This window comes from Eucyclogobius newberryi, unplaced genomic scaffold (genome assembly GCF_026437365.1).
Source record: "Eucyclogobius newberryi isolate DKJ021-1_F unplaced genomic scaffold, fEucNew1.0.hap1 SCAF_46, whole genome shotgun sequence".
Taxonomy (NCBI): Eukaryota; Metazoa; Chordata; class Actinopteri; order Gobiiformes; family Gobiidae; genus Eucyclogobius; species Eucyclogobius newberryi.
In genome coordinates this window covers 514480-527500 of record NW_027316123.1, presented here as the reverse complement: position 1 = coordinate 527500, position 13021 = coordinate 514480, and the positions used below count along the sequence as shown (strand labels likewise).

Below are 13021 nucleotides of genomic sequence, written 5' to 3'. Positions count from 1 at the left end.
GTCATTTCTTTGTTTCATTTCTTGCTTATAATAAGTCCTATAAAAGTCCTGTCTCTCCAAGTCAAAGGATTCCTTCAACACATCAATGCTTTTCATTTGATTTTCTTTTGCAATGCGGTGAAACGTTTACGCCTTTTGTAATCCAGGCGTTGAATCATAAGCTTGGTCATAAGAAAACCAGCTCCAGATTTTAACAGCTTTGTTTAGTTTGTATGCTTTGGTTGGCTCCTTTCAGGGGGTAAGCACCGATTTTACCCAAAGATTCTTCTTGTTTCTGCACTTTTTCAAAAGAGTAAAGCTGCTCTCGGGGCACTCAAGGTTCCACCGAGATTTGAACTTGGATTGCTGGATTCAGAATACAGAGTGCTAACCATTACACCATGGAACCACAGACTCCTCCTTGGAAGGATAACGGGGATCCAAAGCTACAAGTCTTTACATCAATCATCCCTTGCCAAAAAAATGAGAAACAAGGAGTGCAAACAGTGCAAATAATCTTGATGTGCAGCAATACTTTTCCCTCTCTTAATGCAAAGTGTAGCAGCAGTAAACTTGAGGGAGAAAGGTATGGGTTTGAGGGCTCTTCTTGTGGGCTTTTCTGTCCTTGTAAATATTTTTCATAGACAAAAGAGTAGGCATTTCCTGTTTACTAAACAGGCCCTTTGACCAAGGAAGCCCCAGTGCCATAATGATTTCCTGGTTTCCTTACATAATTACATACAGTGGTTACTTCTGGGATTGTATTTCTTGCTTGCTATGGCAAGGTGAGCAGTCGTCCCTGGGTGGGCTCGAACCACCAACCTTTCGGTTAACAGCCGAACGCGCTAGCCGATTGCGCCACAGAGACGAGAATCTAGGCATATCCATAAAAGACTTGTCCCTCTAATTGCAATAAGAAATGAAGAAAAACTCTGGATTCAGAGCGCTAACCGCTATACCGTTGAACCACACCTTTCTACAGGATGTCCTGTTTTGAAAATAAGTATGACATTTGATCATTGGGCTATATCAAAGAGAGCAGCATTGAAGTAGGCAAACTTCTGCTTCATGGTTTCATTGTGTGGTGGTCATCACATCTGCCCTACACGCAGAAGGTCTTGGGTACAACATTCAGCGAAACCAAACATGTTACCAAACATGTTCATGCTAACAATGTTCCAACGAAAGCTTGCGTTTATGTTTTATAGATCCTTTCCAGGCCATTTATGTCCTGATCTCGCAAAATATCCAATAGACCCAGCATTCCTATTCATTGTATTTTTGAGCAAAGACTAACATTCAGGTACACATGCCGAAACCCGGGATTGAACCAGGAATAACGTAGCGAGAAAATGAACTAGTTCTGTGTGTCCTTTTTTCTTTTCTTTTGATTAAACATAAAACAATACAGGACACGACCAGGGAGCAAAAATCGTAATTAAAAGAACTTAATAGTTACATAAAACATAACATAACATAAAGTAAAAACAAAATCACATTTAAATGAAAATAAGGGTCCTACTTGGTCCAAGTCAATCAAATTAGTGCTTATCCAAATTAAGCCTGAATGTCACTGTTTTCCATTCATCCAATGTCTAATGTCTGTTACTATGTCAGTCAAGTCTTTGATCGTTGGCGTGGTTGGTGTCGAGCATTTCTTTGTGATGGCCTTTTTCTCTACAGCCAAAAGTATGTTCCAAGGGTATCCATTTATTGTGTCCATGGCAGGAGTGTTGAGGCCCAAGTACATAGTTTTAAATTTGAGTGGGATGGCAAAGTCAAAAACAGTCTGCAGTGCCCTGTAAATTTCAGTCCATTATTTTTGAGCAACAGCACAGCCCCAAAACACCTGATAGTGGTTTGCCTGCTGGGTTCTCCAGCAGTTAGCATTTCCTTGTGAATAATGGGCACTTTGACATGGTGTGGTGAAAAAAACATATTTTTCCCCTTCAGGCATGTGATTTTGTGGTCTTCCTTAGGGTTGTTCCTACATTTCCACACTCTTGGTCAGACAAAACCAGGTTCACTTCTCGTTCCCATTGGGTTAGAATATACTTAGCAGAACGTTGTTCAGATTACCAATGCATTGAGATCATTTAGAAATGATTCCCCTCGCAAGTTCTGATTGATTGGTTTCAACAAAAATTACTGTCAGAGGATTATAGTGGTCATTTCTTTGTTTCATTTCTTGCTTATAATAAGTCCAATAAAAGTCCTGTCTCTCCAAGTCAAAGGATTCCTTCAACACATCAATGCTTTTCATTTGATTTTCTTTTGCAATGCGGTGAAACGTTTACGCCTTTTGTAATCCAGGCGTTGAATCATAAGCTTGGTCATAAGAAAACCAGCTCCAGATTTTAACAGCTTTGTTTAGTTTGTATGCTTTGGTTGGCTCCTTTCAGGGGGTAAGCACCGATTTTACCCAAAGATTCTTCTTGTTTCTGCACTTTTTCAAAAGAGTAAAGCTGCTCTCGGGGCACTCAAGGTTCCACCGAGATTTGAACTCGGATTGCTGGATTCAGAATACAGAGTGCTAACCATTACACCATGGAACCACAGACTCCTCCTTGGAAGGATAACGGGGATCCAAAGCTACAAGTCTTTACATCAATCGTCCCTTGCCAAAAAAATGAGAAACAAGGAGTGCAAACAGTGCAAATAATCTTGATGTGCAGCAATACTTTTCCCTCTCTTAATGCAAAGTGTAGCAGCAGTAAACTTGAGGGAGAAAGGTATGGGTTTGAGGGCTCTTCTTGTGGGCTTTTCTGTCCTTGTAAATATTTTTCATAGACAAAAGAGTAGGCATTTCCTGTTTACTAAACAGGCCCTTTGACCAAGGAAGCCCCAGTGCCATAATGATTTCCTGGTTTCCTTACATAGTTACATACAATGGTTACTTCTGGGATTGTATTTCTTGCTTGCTCTGGCAAGGTGAGCAGTCGTCCCTGGGTGGGCTCGAACCACTAACCTTTCGGTTAACAGCCGAACGCGCTAGCCGATTGCGCCACAGAGACGAGAATCTTGGCATATCCATAAAAGACTTGTCCCTCTAATTTCAATAAGAAATGAAGAAAAACTCTGGATTCAGAGCGCTAACCGCTATACCGTTGAACCACACCTTTCTACAGGATGTCCTGTTTTGAAAAAAAGTATGACATTTGATCATTGGGCTATATCAAAGAGAGCAGCATTGAAGTAGGCAAACTTCTGCTTCATGGTTTCATTGTGTGGTGGTCATCACATCTGCCCTACACGCAGAAGGTCTTGGGTACAACATTCAGCGAAACCAAACATGTTCCCAAACATGTTCATGCTAACAATGTTCCAACGAAAGCATGCTGTTTATGTTTTATAGATCCTTTCCAGGCCATTTATGTCCTGATCTCGCAAAATATCCAATAGACCCAGCATTCCTATTCATTGTATTTTTGAGCAAAGACTAACATTCAGGTACACATGCCGAAACCCGGGATTGAACCAGGAATAACGTAGCGAGAAAATGAACTAGTTCTGTGTGTCCTTTTTTCTTTTCTTTTGATTAAACATAAAACAATACAGGACACGACCAGGGAGCAAAAATCGTAATTAAAAGAACTTAATAGTTACATAAAACATAACATAACATAAAGTAAAAACAAAATCACCTTTAAATGAAAATAGGGGGCCTACTTGGTCCAAGTCAATCAAATTAGTGCTTATCCAAATTAAGCCTGAATGTCACTGTTTTCCATTCATCCAATGTCTAATGTCTGTTACTATGTCAGTCAAGTCTTTGATCGTTGGCGTGGTTGGTGTCGAGCATTTCTTTGTGATGGCCTTTTTCTCTACAGCCAAAAGTATGTTCCAAGGGTATCCATTTATTGTGTCCATGGCAGGAGTGTTGAGGCCCAAGTACATAGTTTTAAATTTGAGTGGGATGGAAAAGTCAAAAACAGTCTGCAGTGCCCTGTGAATTTCAGTCCATTATTTTTGAGCAACAGCACAGCCCCAAAACACCTGATAGTGGTTTGCCTGCTGGGTTCTCCAGCAGTTAGCATTTCCTTGTGAATAATGGGCACTTTGACATGGTGTGGTGAAAAAAACATATTTTTACCCTTCAGGCATGTGATTTTGTGGTCTTCCTCAGGGCTGTTCCTACATTTCCACACTCTTGGTCAGACAAAACCAGGTTAACTTCTCGTTCCCATTGGTTTAGAATATACTTAGCAGAACGTTGTCCAGATTACCAATGCATTGAGATCATTTAGAAATGATTCCCCTCGCAAGTTCTGATTGATTGGTTTCAACAAAGATTACTGTCAGAGGATTATAGTGGTCATTTCTTTGTTTCATTTCTTGCTTATAATAAGTCCTATAAAAGTCCTGTCTCTCCAAGTCAAAGGATTCCTTCAACACATCAATGCTTTTCATTTGATTTTCTTTTGCAATGCGGTGAAACGTTTACGCCTTTTGTAATCCAGGCGTTGAATCATAAGCTTGGTCATAAGAAAACCAGCTCCAGATTTTAACAGCTTTGTTTAGTTTGTATGCTTTGGTTGGCTCCTTTCAGGGGGTAAGCACAGATTTTACCCAAAGATTCTTCTTGTTTCTGCACTTTTTCAAAAGAGTAGCGCTGCTCTCGGGGCACTCAAGGTTCCACCGAGATTTAAACTCGGATCGCTGGATTCAGAGTCCTTGGAGTCCTTGGAGTCTTTACATCAATCATCCCTTGCCTAAAAAATGAGAAACAAGGAGTGCAAACAGTTCAAATAATCTTGATGTGCAGCAATACTTTTCCCTCTCTTAATGCAAAGTGTAGCAGCAGTAAACTTGAGGGAGAAAGGTATGGGTTTGAGGGCTCTTCTTGTGGGCTTTTCTGTCCTTGTAAATATTTTTCATAGACAAAAGAGTAGGCATTTCCTGTTTACTAAACAGGCCCTTTGACCAAGGAAGCCGCAGCGCCATAACGATTTCCTGGTTTCCTTACATAATTACATACAGTGGTTACTTCTGGGATTGTATTTCTTGCTTGCTCTGGCAAGGTGAGCAGTCATCCCTGGGTGGGCTCGAACCACCAACCTTTCGGTTAACAGCCGTACGCGCTAGCCGATTGCGCCACAGAGACGAGAATCTAGGCGTATCCATAAAAGACTTGTGCCTCTAATTGCAATAAGAAATGAAGAAAAACTCTGGATTCAGAGCGCTAACCGCTATACCGTTGAACCACACCTTTCTACCGGATGTCCTGTTTTGAAAATAAGTATGACATTTGATCATTGGGCTATATCAAAGAGAGCAGCATTGAAGTAGGCAAACTTCTGCTTCATGGTTTCATTGTGTGGTGGTCATCACATCTGCCCTACACGCAGAAGGTCTTGGGTACAACATTCAGCAAAACCAAACATGTTACCAAACATGTTCATGCTAACAATGTTCCAACGAAAGCATGCTGTTTATGTTTTATAGATCCTTTCCAGGCCATTTATGTCCTGATCTCGCAAAATATCCAATAGGCCCAGCATTCCTATTCATTGTATTTTTGAGCAAAGACTAACATTCAGGTACACCTGCCGAAACCCGGGATTGAACCAGGGACCTTTAGATATTCAGTCTAACGCTCTCCCAACTGAGCTATTTCGGCTACTTTATGGAATAAATTAGGCAAGGGAGGGAAACGTGTGGCATAACGTAGCGAGAAAATGAACTATTTCTGTGTGTCCTTTTTTCTTTTCTTTCGATTAAACACTCTACACTCTTGGTCAGACAAAACCAGGTTCACTTCTCGTTCCCATTGGTTTATCTTCTTTACCATGAAATCAACTCTTACCTTCTCAAAGCCTTCCCATATGGTCTAGCGGTTAGGATTCCTGACTCTCATCCAGGGGCCAGCCGTGGATAGTGGGCATAGAGCGCCAGCCAATCAGAATGAGCCTGTGTGCCATGTGCCACTGTGATGAAGGCCAACCAATCAGAATGCAGAGATTCGTGTTTGTTCACAAATTCATCTCAAGAAACCAGAGTTCAATTCCTGCTGTGCCCAGAAGAAGAGGAACGTTTCAAAGGATCAAAACTTTAAATGTACAAAGTTTATGAGTTCAAACATTAAATGTATAAAGTTTATGAGTTGGTGTGTCAGTTTGCACTTGTTAAAAGGTCAGATCATGAGAAGGACTCACATGCAGCTGCTGGTACTGATTTGCAATTTTAATAAAATCACAAATTGATCACAAATAGTGATTTCTGCTTCACCTTAAGAGATTTACCCACGTCACACCTTGTGCATAAATAAACTTGGAGTGGGTCAGAAAACTCCAGGTGTTTAGTCCGCAGGGGTCAGAGGTCACACTATCACATCTCTAACACTGCAGCACTGAACTGTACTATTGTGTTCAGTTTATGTTCTGCAGAGAAATAAAACATTGACTCATATTGTTAATGATATGATATCTCAATCATTTAAATAATATTGTTGTATTGTTATATTGGAAAGAAAACACAAAAAAACATGTACTTTTAAGAATATTTATTGACAGGGAAAATACCAGAAATATTAAGTTTAATTTATTTACACTTCAGACAGCATTCATTACTTGACAGTAGTATTTACATTAAATATACAGATATATAGAGTCCAGGGAAGTATGTGTGGATGTGAGGACTGTGCGGGGCCTGCTTCAGCACCAGTTTGCAGAACCTGCACGTTCTCCCTGGGGCAGAACCTGCACGTTCTCCCTGGGGCAGGTGACTCCTCTCTCTTCCTCTTCTGTTGCTTCCTTTCCTCCTCTCTCTGTCTTGTGGCCTCCAGCTCCCTCTGGAAGAACTCTGTGTCCACAATGTCCTTAAAGGTGGTGTTTCTTCAGGGCTGCTGCTCAGGGCGTCCTGAGAAAGAGACGGTGATGGTCAGAGCTGTAGGAGACGAGGTGATGGTCGTGGTGACGACAGTTGTCGTGGTGACGACAGGCAGAGTTGTGGTGCTGCCAGAGTGTCTGTGTTTGCTCCAGCTTTTTCGGGCTGATGTTGAGTGAAGATGATGCATTTAATAATTTGATGTGATGATGATGTAATGACAAATATGTAGTTTTGTGGTCGGGTGTAGCGCGCTATTGGCTGATTGGCTCAGGGGCAGTGGAGGGGGAGGCGGCCTGTTGTGACGACTGCGGCTGAAGCTTCACTGGAGGAGGAACTACAGAACAAAACAGATGAATGTTTTAGTGATAAGCAACACGTGTGCACATGAAATACAACACATGACACACATTTAGAACCACTGCACTGGCTGTGAAACTACAGTCAGCATGAAGTATTCATCTGTTCACTCTGTGATGGTTTGACTGAGACAGACACAGACACACATGGAGCATGAAGCATTCATCTGTTCACTCTGTGATGGTTTGACTGAGACAGACACAGACACACATGGAGCATGAAGCATTCATCTGTTCACTCTGTGATGGTTTGACTGAGACAGACACAGACACACATGGAGCTCACTCACTTTGGGTTGTCTCTTCTCCAGGAGCATCAGATGCAGAATGTGTGGGACGAGCTGCATCTGAAACAACCAAAACACCACAATATAGGTTTATGTTTGTTTAGATTATTCTATTAAAATGTCAGACCTGGAGCTGAAGTACTTCCAGACTCGGGCAGAACAAACCTCAGCTCCTGTGGAAGTGGCACTGGAGGCTTAAGGGGCAGCACATCTGCAGCAGCTGAAGAGAGGAAAGAAATATATGATACGTTTGATCAACTTTGATCTTACAGTGAATAAGCAACAAGTAAAAGCTCTTACATCCTGTGGTTCCTCCAGAACAGTTGCTGTAAGAGAAGAAGAAGAATAATGAGTCATATTTAGCTGTTAGTAACAACGCACACTTACATTTGACCTGTTGTTTATATCATAAGTAAGTTTATATTGCTGTTTTATTTAGCAATGTTAGTGTGAATGAGCAGAAGAAGCTCTCACTCATTCATATTGAACACCAGATAATATGACTTACTCTCATCACAGATGCATGAATTCAGAGCAGGACCTGAACAGGGTCAGGAACAACTGAACTCATGCACAGGACAGAACGTGTCCCAAAGTGTCTTTCATGGCAGGACATCTGTGTGTGAACTTCTGTAAACCTGAGGATGATGGAGCTCAGCAGCGACTGGACACGGCTGGAATAAAAGACAAACCTTTTTAACACATGATAAATCCAAAATGGAGCTTAAGCGTTACAGACACATTACACACATCCACGTGTTGTTTGGACGGAGATGCTGAGCATTGTCCTCTCCAGCGCGTCCTCTTCAGCCACTACTAAAGGAAAAGACATGAAATGAAACAGAAGTGACTGCTCCTCTACACGGTGTGACTCTGTGTGACTCCACACAAACCAAGAACACACGATTTATGTAGTTATACTCACCCAAGGGCTCACGAGGAGAGCTGGTGGGGACACGAGTGGGTGGAAAAGAGGACAGGGCAGAGGAGGACAGGACAGAGGAGGACAGGACAGAGGAGGACAGGGCAGAGGAGGACAGGAGAGAGGAGGACAGGACAGAGGAGGACAGGGCAGAGGAGGACAGGACAGAGGAGTACGGGGCAGAGGAGGACGGGGCAGAGGACAGGACAGAGGAGTACGGGGCAGAGGAGGACGGGGCAGAGGACAGGACAGAGGAGGATGGGGCAGAGGAGGACAGGAGGAATTGTTGAGTCATTCATATGGATTTTGGCTCTTGTTTATAGTCTGTTGCTAGGTAACAGTTGTGGAATGTCCTCCACATTAACATGAAGTGAAGGCATTTCCCCATTGTGGGACAAAGTCTCTCTTACTTGTGATGAATTGTTGAAGCTACAACTACTTTTATGCACAATAAGAGACAACACAACACACAGATCACGTAATATTGCACCTTATATAAAACTGCACAACTGCAAACCTTTAAATGTAATAAAGTTTAACTTCACAGGGCTGAATATCACACAAAACTGACAGAAAAGTCGCGTTTAGTTGTTCAACAGAGACATGGAAGTAGCAGTGACTTTATGTGACTAAAAACACAGTTTCAAAAGTGCAAAACACAAGACGAACTTTACCTGAAAACGTCTTCAAATGCCCGTTATAAATGCCACAAAATACGAGTGTTCTGGGGCAGTAAAATGTCCATAAGAAGGTGAAAACAGGAGCAGATCTAGTGCTAAACTTGTCCAGGTCGCACTGAATGAATGACGTCACTCTGCATTCAAACATGGCGCGCTCTCGCCACAGCGCCGCCGCTGGCCAAAAGTATATTACATCCGTAGTGGTTTAACACTACCATAGGAAATGAATGGGATTCTGTTTAGGGCTGTTTAGCTAAAGAATCCAGGTGGCCCGGGTTCAACTCCCGGTATGGGAATATCTAGTCTGTCCTGCTGGAACACTTGTAGCTGCATTATGTACAAGACTCGCTGTGGTTACGAGTACATTCAAGCTGGACGGAGGTGAAGAGAGGCATAGAAACATGGTATCGATTTGGGCGCAGCATGTGAAAATTTGTAATCAACCTTTAGCTTTTCTATGCATCTATAGACTAGCAGGTTGGTTGGTGTTTCTTTTTGGAGCATTTCTCTTAGACAAAGTGGGTCAGCGGTAGAGCGCATACTTTGCTTCATTTGGGATCAGTCATGTTTTCCAGCAATTTTTGACTGGACAAGCATATCTTGATTTTTTTTTATTGGTCTCACGCTTTCACTGTAATTTTCCAAAGATGCAGTATTGTGGTGGCCAGGTGGTCAAGCTGATGGGCAAAAAATCCATTGGCATTGCTTCATATTTCTTAGAACCCTGCTGGAAACATACCTTTCTCTTCCCCCTGACCAGCAAAGGATGCCACCTGCTTAACAGTGCTTGATTTGTAAATATATAGGTACAGGAACACTTGTGGACTGGGTGATCAGGCCAAAAAAGTTACTGTAACATATAAAAAGTGACGCACATGTAAGTAAAGTAACAATGGGACAAACCTTTGTGTCCTAACCAGTCAAATTGGAATTTTAAAAAAAATCAAGAATTGAATTGTCTATCTGGTCACTGTTTCTGTTGTTTCTATTCTATCTGTTCTGTTTTTGTCCATTCTATCATTTAAGGCATTTTCCGGAAGGGGATGTAGCTCAGTGGTAGAGCGCATGCTTAGCATGTATGAGGTCCTGGGTTCAATTCCCAGCATCTCCAGTCGATACTGTAGTCTTTGCTAATGGCCAGATTACACTGCAGTGAATTTTAGAGACCTTCACTGAAATATTTCAAATCAGCACACGTGGTGATTCAGTGCAAGCTCCCAGTCCCGCATTACCTTTGAACCTTGCAGCACTTATAAAATTCAAACAATATTATTTCATCCATCCACACTACCTGCAGGAAGGTGAGACAAAGTGGCCCATTCAGGCAGCCTGGGCGACATTCCCAACTTCCAGTATAGGTATGTCTCGCCAAACCTGAGCTTAGAATGTTTAGTAAAACATGCTGTCTCCATGAATTCATGGAGAGTTAAATCTGGTAATGTAATTGTGCTAGTTTCAGAAAATAATGTGGGTAATTTCGACTTTCTTAAACACAGTTTAAACGTGTCTTGTTGTTGTGGCCGAGAGGTTAAGGCGATGGACTTGAAATCCATTGGGGTTTCCCCGCGCAGGTTCGATTCCTGTCAGCAACGTGTGTTTAGCAGCACAGATTTTGAGGTTTCGTTCTATTCTATAAACCAGCATGTTTGCTGATGTTTAATTTCGGAGCCTTTCTTTCAGATCGAGGGCATGTATGAAATCCTTGTTTCAATCCCCTGCATCTCCATTCAATATTCTGTTGATGGCACAAAGTGAAAAGTGTTGACTCCAGGTCTCGCTTGGACAATCATCATGACAGACAAGAGATGGTTATGTAGCTCAGTGTTAGAGCACAGTCTTTCGTAGCAAGATCCCAGTTCCACATTCCTTTAAAATTAGATTTCATATTTTGAAGCAATTTGAGTCTATTAGACGTATACAGCCCTCCAGAGCCACCCCCCACTCTCCCCAGACTATGCCCGGGGAAGGGCCACTCTGGCTGGGCATGGCCTCCGCCGAGCACCCCCTGGAACCCCCGGAGGCCCTCCAGGGCCACCCCCCACTCTCCCCAGACTCACCCCGGGGAAGGTCCACTCTGGCTGGGCATGGCCTCCGCCGAGCACCCCCTGGAGACCCCGGAGCACCCCCAGGGCCACCCCCCCACTCCACCAGACTCAGCCCCGACCCGGGCACACTCTTCCCCGGGTCCTGGGCTCCGGGACTCCGGGGATGACCACCGGGGACCAGGCTCTCCCTCCGAACCCGGGGACCCACCCTTAAGCACCCCCTCGCGGGCTAAACCCCTTAGGGGCAGCCGCCTGGAAGCCCGTGCCCTTGGTACTCTTAACCACACTTTGAAATTTTTCGAGTATAGTGTACTATTTCGGTTTTTACTCTAAGTCCCTCAGGGGCATAGTGTACTATACTATGATGGTCAGATCACCTCCAGGCCCCAGGGGAGTGCTTTTCTGGGGTCAAACAGTGCACTGATGATGGGGGATTATTTCATTTTGCTCATTTTGGTGTTTTTTCACATTTTAACCCATTTTCACCCCTTTTGCTCACAACTTCATACTACGGCCCGGAAAAACGACAGAGTCCCTCGGGTATAGTGTACTATTGCCGAAAAACGACAGAGTCTTTTCAGGCATAGTGTACTATTTCGGTTTTTACTCTAAGTACCCTCAGGGGCATAGGGTGCTATACTCTGATGGTCAGATCACCTCCAGGCCCCAGGGGAGTGCTTTTCTGGGGGCAAACAGTGCACTGATGATGGGGGATTATTTCATTTTGCTCATTTTGGTGTTTTTTCACATTTTAACCCATTTTCACCCCTTTTGCTCACAAACTTCATACTACGGCCCGGAAAAACTACAGAGTCCCTCGGGTATAGTGTACTATTGCCGAAAAACGACAGAGTCCCTCGGGTATAGTGTACTATTGCCGAAAAACGACAGAGTCCCTCGGGTATAGTGTACTATTGCCGAAAAACGACAGAGTCCCTCGGGTATAGTGTACTATTGCCGAAAAACGACAGAGTCCCTCGGGTATAGTGTACTATTGCCGAAAAACGACAGAGTCCCTCGGGTATAGTGTACTATTGCCGAAAAACGACAGAGTCCCTCGGGTATAGTGTACTATTGCCGAAAAACGACAGAGTCCCTCGGGTATAGTGTACTATTGCCGAAAAACGACAGAGTCCCTCGGGTATAGTGTACTATTGCCGAAAAACGACAGAGTCCCTCGGGTATAGTGTACTATTGGCTGGAAGCTCGGTTTTTTTTCTAAGTCCAGCAGGGGTATATGGTACTATATTCTGGTGGTCAGATCACCTCCAGGCCCCAGGGGAGTGCTTTTCTGGGGGCAAACTGTGCACTGATGATGGGGGATTATTTCATTTTGCTCATTTTGGTGTTTTTTTCACATTTTAACCCATTTTCACCCCTTTTGCTCACATCTTCAAACTCGGGCCCTGATTACAAGTTCTGACCAAATGATGACAAACACGGTATTTATTATGTATTTTTTTCATTTTTTTTATTTTTCCAACTTATACATCCATCATTGGTGCCAGGCAGGTTGTGGAGAAAGCAGTGAAGAAAGGAGAGAGCCATCACAGAAAAGATGTCCATCCAGGGTCAAGGTACCCTGCACTTTTACATATCCAAATGACAGCATTTAAAGTTTTTTAGCGTATTGTATCTCTCGTTGCATGGAACCGCACAGAGGCCAACGCCACACTGACGGCACCTGTACTTTGTTTGCCGCCTGCCTTTGGTACGAGAGCGGTCAGAGCACACGGCGCAGTCTGGACGTCCCTCTGCTTGACAAAGCCAATGACGCTCTGTGAGTCTCTGTGGCATTTCACCCTCCGGTCTTGAGCGCCTCTCTTGTTTTTTGGAGTGATCAGCCAGTAATGCATCAATAATGTTCTGAATGTAAACCTTTAAAGGTTTGTGTGGGCCTGGAGTGGATTTGGTGTATATGATG

The 13021-nt window shown here is 43.3% G+C and overlaps 5 non-coding genes across 5 annotated transcripts; 2 read left to right on the top strand and 3 right to left on the bottom strand.

Moving 5' to 3' along the window:
* Window positions 1-773: 773 nt before the first annotated feature.
* Window positions 774-847, bottom strand: trnan-guu (transfer RNA asparagine (anticodon GUU)). Its single transcript has one exon. It is a non-coding gene; the product is annotated as a tRNA-Asn (tRNA).
* A 1615-nt stretch (window positions 848-2462) lies between these two features.
* trnaq-cug (transfer RNA glutamine (anticodon CUG)) lies at window positions 2463-2534 on the bottom strand. The gene has a single exon. It is a non-coding gene; the product is annotated as a tRNA-Gln (tRNA).
* A 2992-nt stretch (window positions 2535-5526) lies between these two features.
* On the bottom strand, window positions 5527-5599 carry trnaf-gaa (transfer RNA phenylalanine (anticodon GAA)). The gene has a single exon. It is a non-coding gene; the product is annotated as a tRNA-Phe (tRNA).
* A 4492-nt stretch (window positions 5600-10091) lies between these two features.
* On the top strand, window positions 10092-10163 carry trnaa-agc (transfer RNA alanine (anticodon AGC)). The gene has a single exon. It is a non-coding gene; the product is annotated as a tRNA-Ala (tRNA).
* Window positions 10164-10562: 399 nt separating this feature from the next.
* On the top strand, window positions 10563-10644 carry trnas-uga (transfer RNA serine (anticodon UGA)). The gene has a single exon. It is a non-coding gene; the product is annotated as a tRNA-Ser (tRNA).
* The last annotated feature ends 2377 nt before the right edge of the window (window positions 10645-13021 follow it).